Genomic DNA, 12,033 nt, shown 5'->3' on the forward strand with positions numbered 1-12,033 from the left:
GGAGGCACCGAGGGAGAAGCTTTGGGAAGGTTTCCAGCAGGACATGATCTCGAGAAGGAGGTACATCCTTTTTCCAGTTGCCATGATCTTGATACACGTCAGGGACCTCTGTTAGCTCTGTGTGTGTGTATGTGTGTGTGTGTGTGTGTGTGTGTTTGAAAGCGTACTTCCTAGTGTGTATTCCTTAAAGCACATGTTTAACGGAGCGTGTTGTTTGACCTTTAGTTATGCCTTTTCCTCCCTCTTGCTAAGACTGTGTGAATCCCCATTCAGAAGCTTCTCCCAGAATAGAGCACAGCCACCAGCTCACCAGCTGGGCATCTCAGCTGCTAATTGAGGCATTGAGGCCATGGCAAAGCTGGAAGGCACCATCTGCCTGTGTGTAAGGGGGGGGGGAGAGGAGAACTTATGAGATATTTCCTTGTTGCTCTGATCCAGTTGGCAAACAAGCCCATCAACCACCTCTCCAGGAGTCCCACCTTGGCCTAAAGAAAGGAAACTAGCAGGACAACCACCTTGTCTAATTACTCTTAATTGCCATGTTCAGCTTGTGAGCCCCTTCTCCCCTCCCCACCCCAATGAGCCAGGAAAGGAAGTTTAAGTAGGGGAATTATTCTTAGAAGATCTCATGCTGCTCTGAACCTTCATGCAGCGTGGCCTCCATGGATTGAAAAAAAAGCTCTGCCTTCTCTTGCGGGGTGCCAATCATTTCAAGCTTTGACAGAAACGGTGTCTCCAGCACAACATCTCAGGAGTTACTGCATGAGAAGAAGGCCTCTCTAAACACTAGGTCAGGGAATCCAACCTTGGTGACTTTAAGACTTGTGGACTTCAACACCCAGCATGGCTGGCTGGGGAATGCTGGGTGTTGAAGTCCACAAGTCTTAAAGTTGCCAAGGTTGGCCACCCCTGTACTTGGAGGTACTCCGGAAGTGCAGGAAATCGAGTTGTAGAGCCAAATTTAGCAGGGCTGAATTCTCCATCAGTCAATTGGGGACTTTCACTGAAGCCAGTATAAACCCAAAGTCCACTGAGTTTCGTTTGGAGCTTTCCATGGTCCTGATACTCTTAATTTGGTTCTGGACCTCTCCCGGAGCATTACTGCCTCTTGTGATCAGCTATATTTGAAGTTGTCCGGAGTGTTCCTTTCTTTCCACTTGGAGCATAATTTTATGGAGCACAAAGTTGAGACCAGAAAAATAATTTTAGGGGAAGCAAAAAAAGATTGCTAACACTGTAATGACAGGGGAACATGATGGAAAGTAAAGGAAACATCTCCTTCAAGTCAACCTCAGCTCCTGATAACTTCATGGAGACATCCATAGAGTGTGTTTCAAAGCAATGGGGGAATTGCTTGGCATTGATTTGTGGGTTCCCCCCCCCAACCCTCCAGTCCCACCTGCAGTCTTGAGGTTCCTCACTGAAGTTCTAACAGAACCTGGCCTTGCATAGCTTTTGAGCCCAGACAAAACTGGCTGGGTACTGCCACCTGTTGAGATTTCACACACAGTCTGAGCAAGTTTGTTTGAGTGTAGCAACAAGGCAATTCAGCAACAGGAATATTATGGGGTTATCTGTCTCTGCTTTGGGAATTGTGTTCTTTATAACCAAACATATACCCTGGTTTTTCATTTGCATCCCTCGCAAAATATAGCACCAGAGATCAAAACAGCCAGCCAACATTAAAGCATTAAATGCTAAGAGGGCAAGTGCTTTGTGTGCACAGAATCCGAATTATCATGGGAATCCTGAAAAGTAAGACTGGATATCTTTTTTTCCCCTTTCAAAGATCAAGGATGGGCTGGGAACAGATCTAAGCAGCCCCCTTAGTCAATTTGTGATTGATGGAAAGAGATTTCATCTTGGGTTATCCCAACAGTCCCCCAACCAGACATAAAAATAAACTATGCAGCCTTTACAATCTAAATCGTTCATGAATAAATAATAATCCCCTGGTCCCAGAGCCATAATCTATATTTAATTAAGTAGATGTCTAAAGAGTCAAAACTGGGAGGGGGAAGTGATGATTTCTAAGAAATTCAGTCATGGAACCAGAGTGGGTCTAGAAATGGCTAGAATTAATATTACTAAACGATTCAGGACATTTTCATAATCACCGAGAATCCCTCAAACCTATTAGGACCCCCCCTTTTACTCAATTAATAGATTCAATTAATTCACATCTACATAGATGTTATTAATACGGCCACTGTAGGAAACCAAACTTATTTGAATCTCAAACCAAAGTTCCATTATCCAAATTAATACACACTTAGAACTCAATTGCCCATCCTCCTCCTCATCTTCCTCATCATTGTAGCATGAAATATTCAGAGCGAGGATAGTTCTGCAGTACAAAGCATCCCAAAGAGAAAAGGGTTTGCCAAAAATAAATTTAAAAATGACTCACCCCCAGTAGAATAAAACAAAAGGAGCTGTGATTGGTTTTCCTTCCCTTCAGTCATTTTTCATTCCTTTCTGTCCAGTTAGTTGGTTATCCATCATTTTATGCTTTTGTTTACACTGTAAGATCCTATGCAGACCAACTGTACAAACATGAGAATACAAATGATCAGAGAGAGGGGGCTATCTTAAAGATAAAATCCCCCTTTTTTTTACACATCAAAGGTCTGGATTGAATGCCTGCATTCTTCCCCCTAATTTGGAAAAAAATATTGCTGAATATGATGGAATGTAGTCTGGATTCCCAGTAGGAAGGAAGAGAGGGAGGGGGTGCATTCTAGAGGAGCAAGAGACAACATAGCTTAGAGAGTTTGTGTGAGAGAAAGCGAATGAAGACAGTGCCTCCTCAATGGTTCCAAGAATAGGTTTCTATGATGCAAGTTGTCTGGTACCAACACTAAGAACTAGACAGTCATGACTGCTCAGTCCCTACAACATGGAGCTAGTACACCAACTGTCATGGTTCCGACAGATGAAACTCTTCAAAGAATTTCGATGTTAGCAGTGTTGACACCAACCTTCTTCTTCATTTTAAGGCAATGTTTTCTAGCCATTCCTCAACTGTCTGAATAGATTTATGCGCAACAAATCCATCTTAGATGGAAGACCCTCCACTCCAAGTTTCAAATGTTGATTGATTATGGCTAGCTACAAAGGGGAGGATTAAACCACATGCCCACATGCAAACTGGCATCTGCAAGAGAAGACTCACAGACTGATATATCTTACTCCTGTGCAAGGGAAGAGCTACATTTTTGCTCCTGACAGAGACACTCTGCCTTGTCCGTAGTCCACACCCAGACCTGCTTTCAGGCCACTGGTGTACATAATAAAGATATTCCCTGCTCTCCATGAAACAACACTAATTACAATTAAAGTGAAGAATAGTGCTTCATTAGCAATGAGACGGGTTTGATTTCTTCTTCTTTTTTTAATGGAGAAACACCAACTCTGTACTTTCTCTCTAAAACTACCCTATCTTGCTACTGCAAATGGCTGATGGAATCTGTCACAGTGTGAAGTTGTGGTGTGGGTGGAAATTCAAGTCATTTCTGAGGCTAGCAATTGCTAAGGCTAAAGGTGATTAGAGTGACATAAGTGGATGTGAGCGTGGGTGTTTGTGTGTGTGTGAGAGAGAGAGGGGGGGGATTCTGTTTTCAGCAATTATACAGGTGAGACATGAATAGTTTAGGCTCTTCTTCCCCCTCCAGTTATGAAAGACAATGAGCATGCTGAAGAACTTCCTGAAACTAGTTTTTCTGCTTCCTGCAAGTATCCTTATCCGTACTCCAGATAAGCAGGGATTAACACCAGACAAACAAGTAGAAAACAATACCCTAATCAAAGAACAAGCAAAGAGAAAAGCAACTCCTATCAAACACTATCAAACCTTGGGAATTTCTTAATATCTTTGAGCTAAGCTTGAAAAAGAAAGAGGAACATCCAACTTCCTGCCTCTTCTCTTGCTCCATTTCCTTTTCTCTGCCATGCTGCTCCACTCCACTTGTCCTCTGCGAATCCATGTCTCCATTCCTGAGGCTGCATTTCCTCCATAGTCACTGACCCACTTTAACCGTCAGATTCACAGCTGAGCAATTCACTGGCAGGGAAAAGATGGATTTCCAGAATAATATTTTTTTTTGTCAAGCAAGAGGGGAGCCAGGGGTAGAAGAATGAGATGAAATAGAGTGCAGGAGTCTGACATGTGTGTGTGTGCTCACAAACACACATAGGGAGACACGGAAGGAGATTGACATCAAAAGAGAACAAAGGAGCTGTGAGAGAGGAAGGCCTCAAAAGCCGGGCAGACAATGCTGCAGGAGTTGGGGAGATGCTGGCACGTTGGCAGACAAAGGTGATGTGGGGAGGGAAGCACAGCTGGTACAAAAGAGAGATGCTCCATTCAGGGAGCATCAACATCTTGCTACAGCTGCAGAAGTACAATAAATGCAAATCTTATCCAGACGGGCCATTTTCACAACCACCAAGTTGTAGGAACTTTTTTCCAAGATTTCATCAGCCCATCTGTCTCACCAACTCACATCCTTCTCCTGGCCTACTCAGGTGAATTCAAGACATGCACTCCATGGTCACTGACCCTCGAGTGGCAGGAGTTGCTGGCATGGGTGGTCCACACCAAAGGGCATTTGCTCAGCTCTCCTTCACCCATCCACTGCCAGGTTCTTGGTCTTTGTCTTGGATGAACTGGCAAGACTTGATGCTCAGGTGGCTTGGCTTGGTTGGAGCTGGGATTGGGGTCCTCTGCATTTCCTGATAGCTCCAGGTGTCCATGTAGGACTTTGTTGCTGGTTGAATCCCAGAAGAAACCTATCTCCTTGAGACTGAAACTCTAAGGCCAGGCTGGAGATGCTTGTCAGCCATGAATATATTGGGGGTTCCTGTCCTCAAGAGTTGTAGAGGTAGACCATGAAAAGGTAGGGCCAGAGAAAGACATTTCTGTGAGATGGACAGCATATAAATATGATAGAGATATAGCTAGATAGCTAGTGAGGGAGGGAGGAGGGGAGGGAAGGAAGGAAGGAAGGAAGGAAGGAAGGAAGGAAGGAAGGAAGGAAGGAAGGAAGGAAGGAAGGAAGGAAGATGGAGGGGAGGGGCAGTGAGGAAACAGGAGGGGAGGGGAAAGGAAGGTGGAGGGAAGGGGGCACGGAGGGAAACGAGGGGAGGGGGGAGGGAGGGAAGGAAGGAACTTGAGACAGACAGATATTGCAGATAATGAAAAGTCAGATTGCTGGACTCTTATCTTTGGATCTACAGTCAGAGAAGCAACTGGATGTTCACAATAGACACACAACCCCTTAAAAATGACATTGTTGTTGAGCTGAGGGGCATGTTACAAAATGAAATGAAATCAAGGCATAAAACAGGCAGTATCTGAGCCAAGCCAACTTTGGTTTGAATTTGAAATGCAACTCAGATTGAATCCCTTGAATCAAGCTGATAGGCATGTTCTCCATGCATTTAACATTTTTCTCCTCCAGAAGATAAAACACGATCAGGAAAAAAAATGGCATGAAAAGTACTGATCAAACTGCTCCATAAACTCAGAGAGTATTTAAAAAAAACCCTTTCTCTAAACAATCCTTGCTGTGTGTTGGATGCTCCATTACTTCTTAATTTTATTGATGAGACAGTCTCTGTGGTGCAAAACTGATATTGTCACAATTCCCGATTAGAAAAGAAAGAAGCTTATTGTTTGGAAAGGATTTTGACTTGGAAGCGGCACTCTTCATTCTGAGTTTCCACCTGGAAGACTAAACAGAAATAAGCAAAACAATGTTCTTTGTTAAATATATGGTTTTTTTTTTTAAAATTCATTCCCTGGAATGCTGAACGAATTAAATATTCAGAGCTCCAGGCATCCAGATTTTGAGCCAAGGCAAAGCCTGGGGAAATCACATTCGCTGGCATCGTGGTTTCTCTGCTGCCTTTATCCATGTCTCTTCATTGGTATGGTGGACCTACTTATGAACAGGGAGAAAAAGAGAGAGAACTTCACTCGCTCTTTTGACTGGATGTTGATGTTGCTTAGATTCTTGCTGGCTGAAACCCACCAGTTGGCTAGTTCCATATCTTACAGCAAGGAAGGATAGGTTGTGCAAATAATTAGCCTACATCATCCACTTGCACAATTCCAGGGCTGCTGAACATAGTCCTAGCAAACCATGACTTGAATATGGGGGGGGGGTCTTTTGCCATTTTTTCTCCTTTGGACAACACCTTGATAGAAACCAATGGAAGTTCCTTGGGCACTTGACTCTTGTTTCCTTGAATAACTCCAAAGCTATTTGAGAAGGCAGGCAGGCAGGCAGTTAATTTGGAGAGCACGAAGCAAAAGTGCACACTGACCCACAGGTCTAGTTGTTTCCACCACTTTGCTCTGCGAGGGCCGGGCCAAGGCAAAAAATGCCGCTCAGCTTATTACTTTTGTGCCAATTGTAGGAAACGCCCAGCTGGTGGGGACAATTCAGTCTGGCCATGAAATAACCAGAGGCTGCTCAGAATAAATGGCATTGGCTGGAGAATTTGAGGAGTTGAAATCTACTGACAGAGATAAGCTAGATTAGATAGATAGACGGGCAATTTTAAGATGAGTGACTTCAACTCCCAGAATTCATACTTGGCTAGGGAATTCTGGGAGTGGACGTCCATCTGTCTTGAAGTTGTCAAGGTTGAGAAACACTGAGATTGATAGATGATAGATAGATGATAGAGAAAGGGGGAGAGAGAGGGGGGAGATGCAAAGTGCAAGCATGGGGTAATGCAATCTCGCTGCACCCCTAATATTCTGCCCCCCTATCATAGTCGTGCTCACCTAGGACCGAAAAGTTTGGAGTCAAAAAAGGCATTTTTCCTCTCCTCTTTATCTCCTCATCTGTGTAAACACACGGAGGAATGACTGCAAAAAAAGCCAGTGCTTTTAACAAGGCGGATTGACCTCGTTCTCAAGGAATGTGCATTAAAACCAGCAAAGGAGTGTTATTAAATGCAAACAGGCAGGCAGTCCGCCTCCAAAGCGCGCTCCCTAACAGGCCGGGTTTGAGGAGCAAATGTGCTTAATGGAAACCATTGGAGGATCTGTCTCCAAGCACAACCTGGCCTGGTGTCCTCCCTAGAATTCACAGCTCGCTCACAAACCTACCTAGCTACGATCCCAAAGGCTTTGGCTGAGGGGTGTGTAATTTTTATAAAATAGAAATCAGGAATTGGGTGAGTGGGGCTGGCAAATGGTCTTTTTTGTTTCCTGCAAAAAAAAAAAAAAACAAGCTGAACCGTGGGTGGTAGACGGCTCAGCAGGCATCATAATGCTTTACAAAAAGAAAAAAGAAAAAAGAAAAGACATCAAAAAAAACCCACCCCCCCTCAAGGAAGAACCAAGAAGGAGGTTTCGTAAAATGTACAGATGCTGATAGGCCCCCCTAATAGTTGCTTAGAAATAATGGTTGTAATTTAAATGGAAAAATAATCTCTTTTCCACAAGGGGGAGAGGGAATATTAGCAAAGGAAGACAAAACAGCTCCTTTTCTGATCCTTTTTAAAAATGTCCTTTAGAGTAGTGTTTTTCAACCTTGGGCACTTTTAATTCCCAGAATTCCTTAGCCAGCATGCTTTAAGATGGGTAGATTTCAGTTCCCAGCCCTGTGCTGGCTGGGGAATTCTGGGAGTTGAGGTCCATCCATGCAAGCTGGGATTTTGAAGTCCATCCATTTTAAAGTTGCCAAAGTTGAGAAACATTGCTCTAGTCTAGACGGTCTCCAGATGTTCTCAATCCCAACTCCTCCCAGCCTTGTAAGTCCACTTACAAAACATTGTGGGAGTCCAAAACATCTGGAGGATACCAGGTTGCTAAAATGCCTCCACCCCATCCCAAAGAACCATTTTATTAGAAAGACCGCAGCTTCAATCAATGTACCAAGAGGGGGCTGTTGATGGGGGTGTGGTTTTGTCCTCGGTACTTCCTTGATTAAGATATTGTTTTCCAGTTGATTGTTTGGCTGGGGTTAATCCCTGCTTATCTGGAGGTCCTTTTTGAATACAGATAGAAATATCTGCAGAAAGTACATATATATATAAGGGAAGTTACCAAAAATGTACAGTCCCCTGTCTCCTCATGGAGTCCTGCCCAGGCAGAAAATCGTCCACTTCACCAGACAAAACAGCAACTCTGCAATTTATGATCCTTTCTCAGAGGGAGGCTTCGCTTCCCTCCGCTACCCGATTATCAGAGCTTTTTGTGAAGCTGAAAATAAATAAGTATCTTTGCTCGCCTTTATCTCTGGACACCTTTTAATCTTCCCGATATGGGTTTTTATGCTTTGCTCCGACTCCCAGCAGGTCACACAAGATCTCATTTTACCATCTGATATCAGGGATCAGATTAACCCAAAGCCAATGGTGGTTGTTAATCATCAGGCAGGAAGAGGGAGGGAAGAAAAGGGGGGGGGAATTAAGGAGTGGTGACTTTGGCCAGCTTCCTTCCATATCTCAAGATTGAAGTGTCAGCTTTGGGCTCCGGGGGTATCTGCTGGGGACGGTAATCCAAAACGTGAAGATGGTGACCCTAAAGGTGGGGGCTTTGATGCATGGCCTTTTTCTAGGTGGCACCTGGGTGCATCTTTTCTGCTAGGTCCTTCAGGTAGGCTGGGTTGGGGGAATTAGTTGAATACACCCCATAGCTGGAATTCCTTGGGTTGAATCAGACATTATTGTAGACAATTTATTTAGGACAACTTATTTTTCAATTGGTAGGTTAAAAAACAGATTCTCTACAGACACTGAGGGTTTATCCATGCAAGAATTGACTCCAATCCAGAGAAACCAAATTAACTAATTTTTGGAAGTCTCGGTGTTTCTTAACCTTGGCCATTTTAAGACGTGTGGACTTCAACTCCCAGAATTCCCCAGGCTGGAGAATTCTGGGAGTTGAAGTCCACATGTCTTAAAGTAGCCAAGGTTGAGAAACACTGATTGGAAATAACAGGTACCAAATATTTACCTCTAGTTATCTATGAATGGCAATGGGGTGATCTGAAGTTCGAAGCAAGTCCAAAATGTTCCCTAATATTCTTGGTTCATTTTTGCCCTCAAGAGATTTTTGGAGGAGAAGAAAAATTGAACAGCGAATAAAATGACCAGTTTACCCAACTGTTTTTCCCTCGAGGAAGAATCCTTGAATGTGGACTGGTTTGGTTTGCAGTTTCTTCCTGCCCAGCAGGACATCAGTCTTCCCCTACAGAGCCGAGGAGGTGGGATGAGAAGAAAGCTGGACCACCACATTCATCATAATTAACAAGGCTGCCAGGAACGAAATGAATCCATTGCGTCTCTTTGCTCACTCCTGACCAGAAAGACAGATTCCAAAACTGCTTCACTTAATACATGTCAAAACATAGGGCTTCCTGCTTCTTCACACACACACACACACACACACACACACACTGCTCCTCTTTTGCTGAATGAGAATACGGCTCTGATTTCCCGGTTTGTCACAAGTTGCGTAGGACATTATCTGCTTCCCTGGGGATACATTTTGTCAAGCTCTTTTGAGGGGTCCCTGCAGGATTCTCTCATCTCTGCATGGAGGAGATGGAGGCTAAGAACTCAGACAGTCATCTCAACTTCGCTATTACAAAAGCTGAACCTTTTCCTTAACACTTTGCAATTTGCTGAACAATCCTACCCAGATGTTATTCAGTCAGGCCCTGAACATCTTTCTCCGCTCTGTTCAACTAAAGCCCCCCCACCCACCGCACATTAATTAATTCCCAGGGCAGAACAGGGGAGTCATTGGGGTTTTAGCTTCAGGTACAGGGATAGAATGGAATCTGGATTCCCAGGAGGCAGGAGCTGCATTCCAGAGGAGCAAGAGACAATTAGTTCAGAGAGTTTGTGTATGAGAAAGAGGGTGAAGACGGCTCCTCCTCAATGTTCCCAGAGCATATATTTAATGGTGCAAGTAATATACTTTAGTTTGACAAGATCTCTGTCTATATGTGAGGAACAATAAAGAAATCAATAAAGAATTGAGTTCAGATAATTTGTGTGAGACAAAGAAGGTGAAGACAGTTCCTCCTTAATAGTTCTCAGAGTATATATTTTATGGCAGTGTTAGCATGCTCTAATTTGGCAAGATTCTGTCTATGGGTGAGGAACAATAAAAAAACTGCTTGGGAGAATCATAACATTTCTTTCTTGGGTTTTGGAGCCTGTCAGCCCCCCCCCCCAAAGGACAGCTCTTCAACTCTCTCTTAACACAATCAGTCTTACAGAATCATTGTCAAGAGTCTTTTTTTCATGGATGTTGCTTTCCACTCTCCGAAGAAGGATGGAAATGCAGCAAATAAAACTAAAATGTCAACATATCCCAAATGAAAATTCAATTGATTCTGCCTCTTTCGTCAGTCCCATAGTATTTTTATTAATAATATCAGTGGTTAAGAATCAGTAACATTTCACCAAGATTGTCCTCCTCATGGACATCACAAAGCAGTCCACAAAAGAAGAAATAAACTCAGATGACTCTGAAAATCAAAAGGGGCTATGAAAGTTTCCATTTTATTTCCAAAGTGAAATGTCAAAGGGTGCCACAACTGAGAAGGCCCCTGAAAAAGGAAAGCCAAATGAGCCTAGAAAGAAATCTTGTTACGTTCCCTGTAACTCATGCTTATGAGAAATTATCCAGAATTAGAGTCCAATAGAGAGTTTTTTTAATGAAAAAAAGGATACTGAAATAGTTCAGATCATTCTCTAAAACAAATTTCCAATTTTTGCAAGCACACCTTCGTTTAGGTTTCTGAAGCAGTTTGCAAATTCTGAATCCCCTTGCAAATTTCAGTCTGCCCAAGAATTCCTACATGTTTCCTCCATGCATTTTCTCTCCATTCAAGTTTGCACACCTTCATGTATACACACATCTCTTCCTAGGGATGTGGGGTTTTTGCAAGCCTTTTTTCTCTACCTATTTGCTCCTTCATATGGCTGAAGCCACTTCTCCTAAAAGAGCCATTTCTCAAAGCCGCAAATTACATTTTAAAATTTGACGACACAAGGAAACCTGGAGAGCTCCAACAATTACATTATTCTTGGTGCCACATTTTAATCAATTAAATATCGCTGCTGTAATTAAAGGTTGAGCTCCTGACACATTTCTGGAAAGCTTCATCCAAGTTTTGAAGTGCTAAATTACATGAAAATTTAGGGCAAAGTCCCACAGGGAGGAATACATGAAATATTTGTCTTCCCTCCCTCCCTCCTTCCTTCCTTCTTTCCTTCCTTCCTTTCTTCCTTCCTTCCTTCCTTCCTTCCTTCCTTCCTTCCTCCCTCTCTCCCTCCCTCCCTCCCTCCCTCCCTCCCTCCCTTCCTTCCTTCTTCTGTGTCATTCTGAAGAATTCCATAGGAATTGAATCTTCAATTCTGCACAGGTATTCCCCAACTTATGACCGATTCCTTAGTGAACATTAGAAGTTTTGATGGCCAACCCTCCCTGCAGTCACATGATTGCATTTTGGGTGTTCGGCAACTGACCACACAGCATCCTTCAGTCCACATGACTGTGATTTATGTGTTTTGTTTGTTTTTTGCTGGAAACTAGCATTTACTTCTGATTTCCAGCAAAAAATGCCCATTGCAGTCAATAGATTCGCTTACCAACTGTTGCAAAAAAGGTCATGAAATCAGCAGTGGTCACGTGGTGATCTGCTTAATGACCAGCATGACCTACAACTGTAATTCCAGGCTCAATGACAGTCGTAAGTCAAGGACTATCTGTATTGAGTTTCAGCTTGGAGGGAGGGAAATAAAGAGACTAATTCAGATATGCAGAACATCCTTCTTTTTTCCCCAAAAAAGGTGATGTCCATTCCTGTTTTCCTGTGTTACACAGTAAGAAGAGAGCCTTGTTAGACTTAGAACATCAAAAAGACTAAGAATCCACTAACCCCTTTTATTCAAAGGCAAAATCTCAACTGGTAAATTGCAGCTTAAATGTTGTCAAAAAGGAAGCTGATGTTTTTGCACCACTCTATTTCTCACATCTTCTTCTCTTAAAGCTTA

At 43.1% G+C, this 12,033-nt stretch overlaps 1 protein-coding gene across 6 annotated transcripts in view; it reads right to left on the reverse strand.

Moving 5' to 3' along the window:
- ELFN1 (extracellular leucine rich repeat and fibronectin type III domain containing 1) overlaps window positions 1-12,033 on the reverse strand; it is a 93,933-nt gene that overhangs the window by 20,187 nt on the left and 61,713 nt on the right. The window contains exon 3 of one of the 6 annotated variants that reach the window (XM_039360744.1): window positions 2,411-2,546. The exons of the other annotated variants lie outside the window; for them this stretch is intronic. The gene's annotated coding sequence lies outside the window, so the exon portion shown is untranslated. The remainder of the gene's footprint in view (window positions 1-2,410; window positions 2,547-12,033) is intronic. 6 annotated transcript variants of the gene reach the window in all.

Source organism: Crotalus tigris, unplaced genomic scaffold (genome assembly GCF_016545835.1).
Source record: "Crotalus tigris isolate CLP2741 ecotype Arizona unplaced genomic scaffold, ASM1654583v1 scf7180000019173.45859301935:6455823, whole genome shotgun sequence".
NCBI lineage: Eukaryota > Metazoa > Chordata > Lepidosauria > Squamata > Viperidae > Crotalus > Crotalus tigris.